Raw genomic sequence first — 15231 nt, 5'->3', positions numbered from 1 at the left:
CCACAGAGGGTCCCCAAAGATTTCCTCATGCCCAATTGCTACCACACAGCGGGCACAGGGCCCAGTGACAAGGACTCTGCTCAAAGGACTCTATCTCCTCATTCAAGGTCCTGTCTCAAGAGCCCCTTCTTCTGCCAGGACAAGAAGGTCAGCCAGCATGAAACTAACTAGAAAGTCTCAGAGAACCTGAGCATGCTTTCCTTTCCTCCCTCCCCCACTGTCCCTCCCTCCTAAGGCTCCAGGCATCAGTAAGCTCATGCGTTCAGATCTCTAGCCCAGACACCTCTGAGTTCTACACCCAACTGCCTTCCTGCCTCCTCTTGGACTTAACAAAATCCCATAACAGATTCATAATCCTCTCCCTCCGCCATATTTGTACGCTTCCACTGTTCCCTGTGTGGGTGAATGTCACAACCTTCCACCAAAATACGCAAACTAGAATCCAAAAGGCCATCCCTGACAGCTCTTCCCCTCACTTGCCAGAGCAAGTCCTGCCAATACGCCTTCCTAAATATCCATGGAATCAATCATCCACTTCTCTCCATTTCTTCTGTCATCACTTAGGTCCAAGCTTCCAAAATCTCCTGCCTGGACCACTGCAATAGCCTTCTAATCAGCTCACGCACATCCACGCTGGCTCTCTTCTAATTCATTTTCCACACAGCAAACAGACTATCGCTTCAAAACGATAATCTGATCTCATCCACCAACCCGCCCCAGTAAACATCAACAACGCTAATACAGAAAAGCCCTCCCAGCTTGGCCACGCGTCTCCTCTGACTACATATTAGGTCTGCGTGGCACCACGAACCCCAGCTCTGCACAGAACAGACATACTGGCCTTTGCTTCCTCTGTCAGTGGGACTTTATGCCAGGTATTCCCTCCCTTCCCTCTGACAATCTGATTCATCCTTCAAATTTCAGTTAAGTCACTTCTTTGGGGAAGCATTCCTTCTCTGACAGCCATGACACGATCAAATCTCCCTAATATACACTCACACCGTATACCTCTCCTTCAAGGGCTGGGCAGAACTGCAACTTTAAGTGTGTGATATCCGATTGATGTTTGTGTCCCTCGCCAGACTATAAACTCCACATGGGCAGAAACTGTCTGTGTTTGCTCGTCACTGTATCCCTGGGGCCTAGGACAGTATCAGGCACAGATTAGGCCTTCCATAGATATTTGCTGAATGAATGAATGGTCAATAAAGAGCAGAACAGATTTGGTTTGAATGGGTTATATAAAGTTCATTACCTTCCTGAGGGCTTCCTTCACTCCATTTGGTAAATACTAAGTGCTAACATTTATTTAGCTCCTTCTTCATTTCATTCTCATAATAAATGTATGAAATTATTGCTGATGAGGAAACTGAGGCAAGGGAGGTTAAATAACTTGCCCATGATGACTCAGGTAGTAACTGGTACCAAGATGATTTGAGCCCTTCTACTTAATCAAAATAATCGAGTTTTGTTTAGACTACATTTTATTAAGCAACAACCTTAATACTACCCCATAAATAATAATGTAGGTTATTTGACTAGATGAAACAAACTAACACAAACAGCTTTAATATTTAGGAAGCCTGATTCTGATTTAAACCAAAACTTTCTTCCTGAGATACAACTAATCACTGAGGCATTATCTCCAAGGAACTTCCCTTAAAATTAGTTCATCCCCTGAATAGCTAATGTTTGCCAGAGGAAAAACTTTAAGCAATATACAGTACCAAGTAAGTCTCTTTCATTGTATACCCTTCTGTACCTTTCTAAACTGTGAGCCATGTAAATATATTCTGCTTTAAAAAATTAAATACTAAAAAAATTTAAAAGGAAGCTTCCCTTTCATCCCAACAGCCTCCTCTTCCTTGGGGACACAGCACTGATGCTGGCTCCTTATATATTCTTCCAGGGATATTCAAGGCGTATAAGAAGCACACATGTGTGTGCATATCCCCACCAAGGAATTTAAACAGCAACACTCTCCAAATTCTTCAAACCTCAGCTTCACAGAGGCTTCTGGGGTCTCAGCACACCAAAGCCCAACTTCCAAACTCAATCTCGGAGGCTGCTTAGAAAGGAACAAGCATTTCCACACCCGTATTCCAACTCACGGTACTGTCCGAGGTCGGTTAGACCTTACTAGTGAACTCAGTGGACTTCTCGCCAATCTGGGAATTGCCCAATATGATTACATTCTAGATGATTCGCCAGCTCGCGTTGAAATACCTGTAATCTAAAATGGACCATCCCGATCTCCTGTCTGTGTCCTTTAGAAAACTATTTCTTCATGACCAAGACAGCCTTCATTCCTCTTTACTGCTCTGCACGTTGATATCCTTGATAATACCATCTGAAATTCTTCATTATATAACTAGTTTATTATCTGTCTATCCTTTAAGTTCCTTGAAGGCAGGCACTTTACCACCTTAGTGAAGGCAGATCTTTAGCACTTAGAATGTCACTTGTACTCAATAAGTATGGGCTTAATTAATTTTTTTAATTAAAAAAATTAAACCAAAGGAACCACTTTATATACATAAGCCAAAATGAAGCAAGCAAAGGACCATAGCAGTGCCTTTCCCTGGAACATTTCACCTACAACAAACCACAAATCTGGCCACTCTCAAAGCAATGTCATGACCCAACGGTTCTCAACCCTGGGGCATAATCACCCCCACAAGGGCATTTAAAAATGTGTAGAGGTGTTTCTGGCTGTCACAGTGACCAGGGAGCAGGGAGTCCCATCAGCATTTAGAGGGCAGAGGCTTGGGAGGCTAAATGTCCTGCAATGGACACCATGAAGAACTATTCCATGCAAACACCAACAGGACCCCTGGGAGAATCCTGACCATTCCGCTTCCTCATGAGGAGGAGGAAGACAGACTCCCATCTTTTACATGATGCTGCTTCAGAAGAGGGCAAAGGGGGCTTCCCTGGTGGCGCAGTGGTTGAGAGTCCGCCTGCCGATGCAGGCGACACGGGTTCGTGCCCTGGTCCTGGAAGATCCCACATGCCGCAGAGCGGCTGGGCCCGTGAGCCATGGCCGCTGAGCCTGCACGTCCGGAGCCTGTGCTCCGCAACGGGAGAGGCCACAACAGTGAGAGGCCCGAGTACCGCAAAAAAAAAAAAAAAAAAAAAAAGAGGGCAAAGGTCTGAGCGGGCAACTGCTTGTCAGAAGCTGAACTAAGCTCACACAGGTCCATGAGTCTCATCAGGCCAGCTTTTGTGAAAGTCCAATACTTCTCAAACACCTGCCCCTACATTGACCCCCTTTTAAGTGGTCAAGTCTATTTTCCAGCCTGAAACAAATCCCTACAAATTAAATTCCAACTTAATCCTGAAAACTCTTGACAGGGTGGTTTATGGTTTTAAAAATAATAATAGTAATAGTAAGGTTTAGAAATCACCAGCTGAGGATCCGCAGTCAGGATCCTCAGAGGCTGGAATGCAGAGAGCAGGCAGGGAGAAAAAGCATCAAAATGCTTTAAAAAATAAACAGGCAAACAAAAAAAGGCCACAGTGGCAGGGAGAGAAATGTGTCAGTTTGGTAGAGACAAAAGGCGCTCTCACTCCTGCTGTCCAGGCACTGACCTTCCCCAGCCAGGAGGTGTGCCCACGTGCTGACCTTGATGCACAGCAAAGGTCAACTGCACACAGCTCAGATCTGAGCAACCAGAAAAACACTCAGTTGTAGGAGCGCTCATCCTATACCTGCCAGCGACTGTGTAGCTCTGGGTATGTCCTAGGCAAGATATGGCCTATAGTTCTTTGCTGGGAAGAATAAGATTCAATTCAACAAATGTTGTTGGAGAGGCACTGGTATAGTAGCAAGTGCATGACCTTTGGCATTAATAACTGAGGGGCTGTGGGTATACTGGTCAACCTCTCTGAACCACAGTTCCTCACCCACGGGAATAATGGGAATAATACCAACACCCCACATTCAGGATGAGATGAGGATCATGAAAGTTATATCATTCTTCTGCTCAAAATGAACCAATAGTCTGCCCTATGATGAAGTAATAGGGACCAGGTTTACCCTCCCACTGTAAACAACTAGAAAACTAAACAAAATAAATGACACCACTGTTTGTAGACACTGGACAGCAGGCAATACAGGACTTTGATTCCTGACAGAACAGAAACAAATGATAGGAGTCCTAAGACCACCCTGGCTTCTGACAGATTTCTGCACATTTCAGACCAAGGACCCAGGGCAGGGGCAGTGGTGGGAGGGGGGAATCCCAGCAGATCACAGCAACAGATTGAGGAAACAGACTGGAGTTCAGGGAGGCTAAGTCAGCTGAAAGGTGCAGGACAGAGTTCCAGAGAGGAGGGAGCTTTGCAGAAAGGGAGCTCCAGAAATCTGCACAGAGGTTTCCTTAAGTCTGTACTGAATATTAAAATGTGTACATGCATAGAATGACACTCCACGAGACTGAAAAAAGACTGATGAAGAAGCTGCAAGCTGAACAGTTCCCAGAACCCTCATAGGTCTCACAAGTCCCAACCACCAGAGTGGAGCATTCTCCCTGCTCGATCAGGGCATTCAGTAGAGACCTGGAAGGGCCACATCTTGGTGGGGGGCGGGGGGTGTGTGTCAGATCACCCCTAGGATAAAAACGACCCTAGATCAGGACTTGAAAGAATCAGAATGAACCAAAAGTAACTTAATCACCCACCAGAACAAAACTCAACACTCTTTCAAGTAAGATCGCAATCCAGACCCTCAATGATGTAAAATTCACAGCACCCAGCACCTAATCAAAAATCTCAACATGTGTCAAGAAGCAGGAAACTGTGACCTATAATAATAAGAAAAATTAGAATAATTAGCAAACAAGAGCATTAAGACAGTGTCATAACTTTATTCAAGAATTTAACTCATTTAAAAAATACAAATATCAAATCATGTTGTACACCTGAAATTAACATAATGTGGTATGTCGAGTAAACCTCAATAAATAAAAAAGAATTTAAAGGAAAACATGATCATAGTAAGGAGAGAAATGTGAGGTATAAAAAGAAAATAGAACTTCCAGAGATGAAAAAACATGTCTGAAATAAAAATTTCACTGAATGGTAATGACAATAGGTTAGATACTGCAGGAAAAAAAAGTGCACTTGAAAACATAGAAACTGAGCAAAATGAAGGACAGAGAGGGGGAAAGAAGACCAAAAAAAGAAAAATATTTGAAGAAATAACGGCTGAAAGATTTCCAAGTTTGATGAAAACTACAAACTCACAAAGAAGCTCAACACACTCCAAGCAGAACAAACACAAAAGTGACTAAGGTGCACCATAATCACGGGCTCAAAGTTCATGAAAAGGGGAAAATCCTTTAAGTAACCAGAAAAAAATTAATCAAAATTAAGAATGACTTCAGACTTCTGAACAGCAACTGTGCAAGCCAAAAAAAATACAATGGAACAGTATCTTCAGCTCTTCCTTGGCCTGCCTACAGAGGTGGCAGCCACCACGGCTGCCCTCAAACCTCTCGTGAAGCTCAAGATTGTCAAAAAGACCAAGAAGTTCAACCCACACCAGTCAGACCGATATGTCAAAATTAAGTGGAACTGGCAGAAATCCAGAGGCACTGTGCGCAGGAAATTCAAGGGCCAGATCCTGATGCCCAACATTGGTTATGGGAGCAACGGGAAAACAAAGCTATTGCTGCCCAGTGGCTTCCGGAAGTTCCTGGTCCACAACTTCAAGGAGCTTGAAGGGCTGCTGATGTGAAACAAATCTTACTGTGCTGAGATTACTCCAAGAACTCAAAGCCACTGCGGAAAGAGCAGCCCCGCTGGCCATCAGAGTCGCCAATCCCAATGCCAGGCTGCACAGCAAAGAAAATGAATAGACAGGTCATGTGCACATTGTGTTTGTGTTGGAAAAAGAAAAAACAAAAACATAAAAACTCAGCCATCTGAGATTTAAAAAAAAATAGTATCTTTAAAATGCCCACAGAGGGTGGGGGGGAAGGGGGGGGAGATACAACACGACTGTCAACCTAGAATTCTATATCCAATGAAAATATCTTTCAAAAATGAATACAAATTAAAGATTTTTTCAAAAGGAAAAAAAAAGTTAGAATTTGCCAACAGTATACTTGTACCACAAGAAATGTTAAAACGCTCCAATTAAAAGGCAGAGATTGTCAGACTGGGTGGGGAGAAAATTCAAGATGGAGCTATAGGGCCTCCCTGGTGGCACAGTGGTTGAGAGTCCGCCTGCCAATGCAGGGGACACGGGTTCGTGCCCCAGTCTGGGAGGATCCCGCATGCTGCGGAGCAACTAGGCCTGTGAGCCATGGCCGCTGAGCCTGCGCGTCCAGAGCCTGTGCTCCACAATGGGAGAAGCCACAACAGTGAGAGGCCCGCATACTGCAAAAAAAAAAAGAAGTAAAAGATGGAGCTATATATTGCCGACAAGAAACCCATTTTAAAGAAAAAGACACACATAGCTAAAAGGCCAAAGGATGGAAAATGATATACCATGCAAACACTAATCATAAGAAAGCTGTAGTGGCAATATTAATCTCAGGCAACTTCAAACTAAAAGATATTACCAATGATAAACACGGACATTTCCAAAATAAAGGAGTCAGTCAAGAAGACATAATAATCCTGTATAAGTATGCACACATAATAGTTTCAAAACACATAAAGTAAATCAGACCGAATTTAAAAGATAAAAAGACAAATCCATGGTTATAGTTGGGGATTTAAATAATCTTCTCACCTTAATCAAAAAGTCAGTAAGGATATAGAAGACCTAAATAATACTATCAACCAACATGGCCTAATAACATTCCCAGAACACTTCACCCAACAGCAGCAAAATATACATTACAGTTGACCCCTGAACAAGGGAGTGAGGGGGAGCGACCCACACACAGTCAAAAATCCACCTATAACTTTACAGTTGACCCTCCATATCCAAGGTTCCCCATCCACAGACTCAACCAACTGCAAATACTGTAGTAATGAAGAATGTATTTATTAAAGAAGCTTTTAAGTGGACCTGCACAGTTCAAATCTATATTGTTCAACGGTAAAATGTATTTTCAAGTTCATAAGGAAAATTCATCAAGACAGACCATAAAATAAATTTACAAGACTTGAAATCATATAGAAAATGTTCTCTGATCACAATGGGATTAAACTAGAAATCACAGAAAAAAATACGGAAAAATTTCAAATGTTTGGAAATTAAACAGACTTCTAAATAATCTATGGGTCAAAGAAGAAATGACAGGGGAAGTAAGAAAATATTCTGAACTGAATGACAATGAAAACACAACACATCTAAATTTGTGGAATGCAGCAAAAGCCGTGCTTAGAAGGAAGTTTACAGTTTTAGTTAGTGACTTTAGAAAAGAAGCTAGAAAAATAGAACAAATGAAACCCAAAGTAAACAGTAAGAAATAAAATTTAAAACAACAGAGGAAAATCAATGAAATAAAAACTGGTGTTCTGAAGAACACTAAAATTGATAAATCTGTATGCAGACTGATCAATTAAAACAGACATTAATTTCCAACATTAGGAATGAAAAAGGGGAAATCTCTGCGTATTTTATATACATTTAAAAGATAAGGGAGGGACTTCCCTGGTGGCGCAGTGGTTAAGAATCTGCCTGCCAATGCAGGGGACACAGGTTCAAGTCCTGGACCAGGAACATCCCACATGCCACGGAGCAACTAAGCCTGTGTGCCACAACTACTGAGCCTGCACTCTAGAGCCCGTGAGCCACTACTGAGCCCATGTGCCTCAACTACTGAAGCTCGCACACCTAGAGCCTGCAACAAAGAAAAGCCACCACAATGAGAAGCCCACGCACTGCAACAAAGAGTAGCCCCTGCTTGCTGCAACTAGAGAGAAAGCCCATGTGCAGCAACGAAGACCCAACACAGCCATAAGATAAATAAATAAATAATTTTTTTAAAAAGATAAGGGAATATTATGAAAAACCTTACAAACAAATTTGACAACTGCAAATGACTGCAAATTCCTTGAGACACAATATGCCAAAGCTGACCCTAGGAAAAAAACAGAAAAGCTTAATAGTCTTATATCTGTTTTTAAAATACATAATTAATAATTTAAAACATAATTTTAAAATACTTAATTTAAAAAGAAATTAAGGGACTTCCCTGGAGATCCAGTGAGTATGACTCCATGCTCCCAATGAAGGGGGCCCAGGTTCAATTCCTGGCCGGGGAACTAGATCCTGCATGCATGCCGCAACTAAGAAGTCCACATGCCGCAACTAAGACCTGGTGCAGCCAAAATAAATAAATAAATAATAAAAAGAAATTAAGTTTACAACTAAAATTTTAAAAGAAAACTCTAGGCCCAGGTGGCTTCACTGGTGAATTCTATCAAACATTTAAGAAAATAATAATAGCTGTCTTATAATAAACTATTTCAGAAAGTATAATAGAAAAAAAAGGTCGGGGGGTGGGGGCTCCCTGGTGGCCTAGTGGCTAGGATTCCGGGCTTTCACTGCCGTGGCCCGGGTTCAATCCCCGGTCTGGGAACTGAGATCCTGTAAGATGCGTGGCACAGCCAAAAAAAAGGTAAAAATTCCCAATTCATTCTGATAGGCCAGCATTACCTTGACAACAAAACTAGACATAGATTTCACACACACAAACTATAAATCAATATCGCTCATAAACATAAATGTGAAAATCCTTAACAAAATATTGCCAAATCAAATCCAGCATTATATATCAATAAAAAGGGTAATATATCATGACCAAGTGGAATTTATCCAACAAATGCAAGGGTGGTTTAACATTTGAAAAATCAATCAACGTAACTCACATATTAACAGAATAAAGGAGGAAAACAATAGAATCAACTCGACAGACAGCAAAAAGAGCACCTGACAACATTCAAAACACATATGATTAAAAAAAAACTAAGCAAAGTAAAAATAAAGGGGACCTTCAAAAAAACCTATGGTTGGGACTTTCCTGGTGGTGAAGTGGTTAAGAATCCGCCTGCCAACGCAGGGGACATGGGTTTGATCCCTGGTCTGGCAAAGGCCAACATGCCGCGGAGCAACTAAGCCCGTGCGCCACAGCTACTGAGCCTGAGCTCTAGAGCCCGCGCACCACAACTACTGAGCCCACATGCTGCTACTGAATGCCGTGCACCTAGAAGAGTCCGTGGTCCACAACAAGAGAAGCCACTGCAATGAGAAGCCTGTGCACCGCAACAAAGAGTAGCCCCAGCTCACCACAGCTAGATAAAGCCCACGCACAGCAATGAAGACCCAACACAGCCAAAAATAAAAAATTTTTAAAATTTAGAAATTGAAAAACCTATAGCTAACATCATATTTAAATATGAAAGATTGAGTGCATTTTCCCTAAGATCAGGAATAAGGCAAGAATGTCTACTCCCAATATTTCTTTTAACATTGTACTAAAAGTCCTGCACAGTGCAATAAAGCAAGAAAAAAAAGGGCATACAAATTGGAAAGCAAGAAGTAAAGCTGTCTTTACTTGCAGATGACATAATCATCTACAGAGAAACAAGGAATCTACCCAAAAAACTATTAGAATTACAAATGAGCTTAATAAGGCTGCAGATATAAGGCCAACACACAAACTCAATTTTATTTCTATACACTAACACTGAACAATTAAAAATGAAATTTAAACATTAAATACAAAAAAATGAAATATTTAGAGAGAAATTTAACAGAATGTGTACATGACCTACACGCTTTAAACTATAAAATACTACTAAGGAAAATCAAAGATCTAAATGGAGGGGCTTCCCTGGTGGCGCAGTGGTCGAGAGTCCGCCTGCCGATGCAGGGGACACGGGTTCGTGCCCCGGTCCGGGAGGATCCCACACGCCACGGAGAGGCTAGGCCCGTGAGCCATGGCTGCTGAGCCTGCGCGTCGGAGCCTGTGCTCCGCAACGGGAGAGGCCACAACAGTGAGAGGCCCGCATACCACAAAAAAAAAAAAAAAAAAAAAGACCTAAATGGAGACATATATCATTTTACGGAATTAGAGGATCAATACTGTTAAGATGTCAATTCTCCCCGAAACTGATCTATAGATTCCACACAATCCCAGTAAAAATCCCAGCAAGCTTTTTTGTAAGAACTGATAAACTGATTCTAAAATTTATATAGAGATGCAATGGACCAAAGCTAGAACAATTCTGAAAAAGAATAAGGTCAGAACACTTTACACTACCTGATTTCAAGATTTACTATAAAGCTACAGCATTCAAGATAGTACGATTGACCCTTGAACAACACAGTGGTTACGGGGGCTGACCCTCCGCACAGTCAAAAATCCACATGTAACTTTACAGTTAGCCCTCCATATCTATGGATTCAACCAACCATGAATTGTGTAGTACTGTAATATGTATTTGTTGAAAAAGAAATCCAAGTATAAGTGGACCCAGGCAGTTCAAACTCCTGTTGTTCAAGAGTCAACTGTATTTCCTTCACATTAGGAGAAACATAGATAAATGGAACAGAAGAGAGTCCAGAAATTAACCTATTATATACAATTTTTTTTATTTTTGACAAAGATGGCAAGATAATTCAATGGAGAAAGGGTAATCTGTTCAACAAATGATGCTGGAACAATTGATATCCATATGGGGGAAAAAAAAAATTAACCTCAGCCTTTACCAATAAGCACATGAAAAGAGCTGCTTAATGTTATTTGTCAACACAGAAATGCAAATTAAAAGCACAGTGAAATACCACTACATACTCACTAGAATGGCTAAAATTAAAACAGACAGACAATACCAAGGGTTGATATGGACGTGGGGCAACTGGAATGCTCATACACTGCTGGTGGAATGAAAAATAGTACAACTTTGCAAAACACGTAAGCAATTTATTATAGAACTAAACATACACTTAGCATGTGACCCAGTAAATACACTCATAGGTATTTACCAAGAAAAATGAAAACATATGTATTCACAAACACACTTGAATATTTATAGTAGCCCCAAACTAGAACCAATCATGTGGGGGAAAGACTCTAATGTGACTGCCATGATCCCCACTTCCTGGTATTCATGCCCTTGTGTTGTCCCCTTGAGTGTGGGCAGGAACTATGACTTGCTTCTGGCCAACAGAGTACAGTAACAGTGACAGAATGCATGTAATTACATGCATGTGGTTACAATATCTAAGACTGTAATGTCCACTTGCCTTTGAGGAAACAAGTGGCCATCCTGGGAAGACCCATGTGGCAAGAAACTGAGGGCAGGTCCTGGGTGACAGCCAGTCACAAAGAGAGGTCCTCAGTCTGAAGTCCATAAGGAACTAAATGCTGTCAATAACCACATGAGCTAGGAAGCAGATCCTTCCCCAGTCAGGACTCCGATGAGATCACAGCCCAGGCAGACACCTTGACTGCTGCCTTGTGAGACTCAGCTGAACTGTGTCCTGACTCCTGACCCACAGAAACTGTGAGACAATAAACATGTACTGCGTTAAGCTGCTAAATTTATAATAACACTGTTATGCAATAGGTAATTAATATAATCCAGATCCATCAAGTGGTGAACAGATCAACAAACTGTGGTATAGCTATACAATGGAATACTACCCACTAATAAAAAGTAATGAATTACTGAGACATACAATATAAATTTCACAAACATTATTATGAGCAAAAGTGAGACACAAAAGAATATTTACATTATGAATACATTTGTATGTAATCCTAGGAGAGACAAATATAATCTATAGTGATAAAAAGAAGTTCAGATTTCCTGAGGCCAAAGGCTAGGATTTACTGGGAAGCAAGGTAAGGGAACATTCAGCAATATGGGAATTGTTTTGATGTTGATTGTGGTGGTGGTTACACAGGTATATACATTTGTCAAAACTGACCACAACACATCTATTGGAAATCCACAGTAAAGCTTTTGGCCACAAAGACTTGGTCACTCAAAAAGCTATTAATCTATGGATTTTAAGTTAGGATAGGGGCAGCTTTGGGGGATTGGCTAGTAATGGGAGGGACGCCAAGGAGGCTTCTGAGGTCCCAGTAACGCTTGATTTCTTGATCTGAGTACTGGTTACACAAGTGTGTGCTCACTCCGTGAAAATTCACCAAGCTGGACACATAATTGGTGTACTTTCTGGGTGTATGTTAAACAGCAGTAAAAAGTTTTTAAAAAATTTTAAAGGCTAGGGAGTCGTTCTAAATTAAAGCATACTAAAGAGACAAATCAATGCACTCCCTATTTCTTCATTGGATCCTGATTGTTTTTTTAAATTGGAGAATTTTGAATGTGGTATTTGTAAATAATATTTCATCAATACCAAACTTCTTGTGTGATAATGGTATTATGGTTATGTAGGAGAATAACCTTACTCTTACGAGAGACAAGATGAAGTATTCTAGGATGAAATATCATGATGTCTGTAACTTACTATCAAATCCTTCAAAAATATACATAAAGAGACTGAGATAAAGCTAATTCAGCAAAATGTAAACAGTGTATATTGGTGAAGTTTTTATGGGAGTTTTACAGGAGTTCTCTGTATTATTCTTTCAACTTTCCTATAAGTTGGAAACTTTTCAAAATAAAGAGTGAGGGGAAAAATGTCTTGTTTGAACTACTGTTATTCAAGAGTTCAATAATCTTCCAAAACTGCATACAGAAACTTGGAGAAGGAAACCAACATCCACTGAGCACTTAATATGCACCACACACTCTTAACATCTGTGGCTTCAGTCAACCCTCAAATGGGATTATTATTACTCCCATTTTACAGAGAAGAAAACTGAGGTTCAGAGAGGTAGAGTGACAAGTCCAATAGTAAGTGAGTGCCGGAGTTCAAAGCAAAGTCTGTCAGGATACAAGGCCATGCTCTTCCACTCCGTAACATCTTTGCTGTACTCTTCTCCCTTCCCTGCCTCTGTGTTTTCTCAGTCCAAAATTTATTATATCCAGTGAACCTGAACAGATTAGAAATCTATGTTCCATAATAATTCTCAATATTCAACAACCATTAAACAATCAGATTGAACCATGCTTCTGCCCTTCACTAAAGACAGAAAAACTGATGGGAAAGTACAAAAATAGGGATGACATTTCCCGTTTCTATGGGCCATAACATGTACAGACTAGAAGGGACTTTGATAAGAGATTAACCATACAAAACCGAGTAATGTGGAGTAAACAGGATAAGCAATAAATGCAATTCCAACAGACTGTTTTGAAGACAGCCTAAAAAGACTATACCATTATGAAAAAGAAAGTATATCGCTGAAATCTAAAAGGCACAAAGGACAGCTAGGATAAACACCAGCATTCAGCGTGTTCCTTTAAATTTCAAGGAAATTACTTCCGAGCAAATAAAAAACCAACCTTAGTGGACTGGTGGTCAACATATGAAATTTCATATCCCAAAAAATGTTTTAATAGGGATTGAGAAAAGGCTTAGATGATTTGTAAGTGAAACTCCAGAGTTTACTGAATGGAATAATAATAGGTAACACACTGTGTCAGGCACTGTTCTAAAATAAGTTAATTCATTTAATCCTCAGAGCAATGCTATGAGATAGGCACTAGTATTATTCCTATTTTACAGATGGGGAAACTAAGACCAGAGAAGTTAAGTAACTTGTCCAAGATGACACAGCTGGTAAGTAGTGGGGCTAGGATCCTAGCCCAGTGGGGATGGCTCCAGAGTCCATACTTTTAACCACTGCTCTACACTGCCTTTCAAAGAAAGAAATTGTTGGTTATTTACCCTTAATCTTTCAAAATGAGAGATTGATGCCACACGGCCAACTAACAAACTTTCTATGAGAGACAGAATACTGCCTCAGTCCCAAAGGTGTGATGCGTTCTTCTCAGACACAAACCAGGTTTGGAGGAAATACCCAAACAGTTCATTCTTTCAGTTCCACACTGCTTTACTGGAGAAATGGGAAACCCACTGATCAGGACTAGAAAATGAAATGAGAAGCAACTGCTAAAGTGAGTTGGTTTACTTTAAATGTGTGCATTTGGGGCTTCTCTGGGGGTGCAGTGGATAAGAATCTGCCTGCCAATGCAGGGGACCAAGGTTTGATCCCTGGCCCGGGAAGATCCCCCATGCCGCGAAGCAACTAAGCCCATGCGCCACAATACTGAGTCCGCGCTCTAGAGCCCGTGAGTCACAACTACTGAAGCCCGCGTGCCTCGAGCCTGTGCTCGGCAAGAAGAGAAGCCACCGCAATGAGAAGCCCGCGCACCGCAACCAAGAGTAGCCCCCGCTCGCCGCACTACAGAAAGACTGCGCGCAGCAGCGAAGACCCAACACAGCCAAAAATAAAACTTAAAAAAATATTTTTTTTATGTGTGCATTTGCAGCTTATTGTCAGTGACAGAATTTGGCGTAAAGCATTCAAGTTTTTTCCCAAGCTGCCAGCATTTTCTGATGCAATCCCATCTCTATCAGCTTTGGAAAGGAGGGCAAAGCAGCAGCAGAGTTGAAAACCAAACAAGTGCTGGCCCAGCCCCCTTAAGGAACCTAGATTCCTTGCACGTGTACAGAGAGGACAATTTCCAGAACCAAAGGAATCCTTGGGCACTACAAAGGCTCCGAGTGGCAGAATTTTTAGTAACCTTCACAGCACAGGCAAATTACATGCGCTGGCATCCTTTAATCCCAGCCTATGGGCATTCCTAACATGTAACAGCTCAGAGGAACCTAGATTCTGAGGAGCCTCAGCATTTCAGCAAGCTAAGCGGGTTAAGGCAGGAAAGGAGGGCCCACCCCACCACCAGGACACTCTCCACACTCCAGAATTTCCGACAGTGAGAAGACCAGAATCAGCCCTAGATATTTCTCACGTTTTACAATCTGGACATCTCTCTGAATCATTCACTCTGCTAACGGAAGCTGGTCTGGGGAACTCACAACTCCTCTATGTGCAATTCCTGTAACAGAATGATCATGAAGAATAAAAGAGTAATAAGAAACACTAAGCCGTATTCTTCCAAGGAAGGAACTGAAATACCAGGAGGCCGCTGAGAAGTCCACAGGTGTTTCAAGCAGGTGAGAGATGAGTGATGAGGTCCAGGTTGAAACCAGTTTCTTCCTCCTCTGTCTAATCCTAACTAAACTTAAACATGTAGGGCCAACTAGTGGACTCACACGCAGCCGGGTTCAAACCCAGGCTTAATCAGGCAACTGATTTGCGGCGCGTTACAGACCCTGCAAAA

The 15231-nt window shown here is 41.5% G+C and overlaps 1 protein-coding gene and 1 pseudogene across 5 annotated transcripts in view; one reads left to right on the top strand and one right to left on the bottom strand.

Moving 5' to 3' along the window:
• PEX14 (peroxisomal biogenesis factor 14) overlaps positions 1-15231 on the bottom strand; it is a 137331-nt gene that overhangs the window by 121053 nt on the left and 1047 nt on the right. The gene's annotated exons all lie outside the window — the stretch shown is intronic.
• LOC137212316 (large ribosomal subunit protein eL32-like) lies at positions 5426-5861 on the top strand (annotated as a pseudogene).

Source organism: Pseudorca crassidens, chromosome 2 (assembly GCF_039906515.1).
Source record: "Pseudorca crassidens isolate mPseCra1 chromosome 2, mPseCra1.hap1, whole genome shotgun sequence".
In the NCBI taxonomy this organism is placed as follows: Eukaryota; Metazoa; Chordata; class Mammalia; order Artiodactyla; family Delphinidae; genus Pseudorca; species Pseudorca crassidens.
The sequence above is the reverse complement of the archived record's forward strand: the minus strand, read 5'-3'. Positions and strand labels throughout refer to the sequence as shown.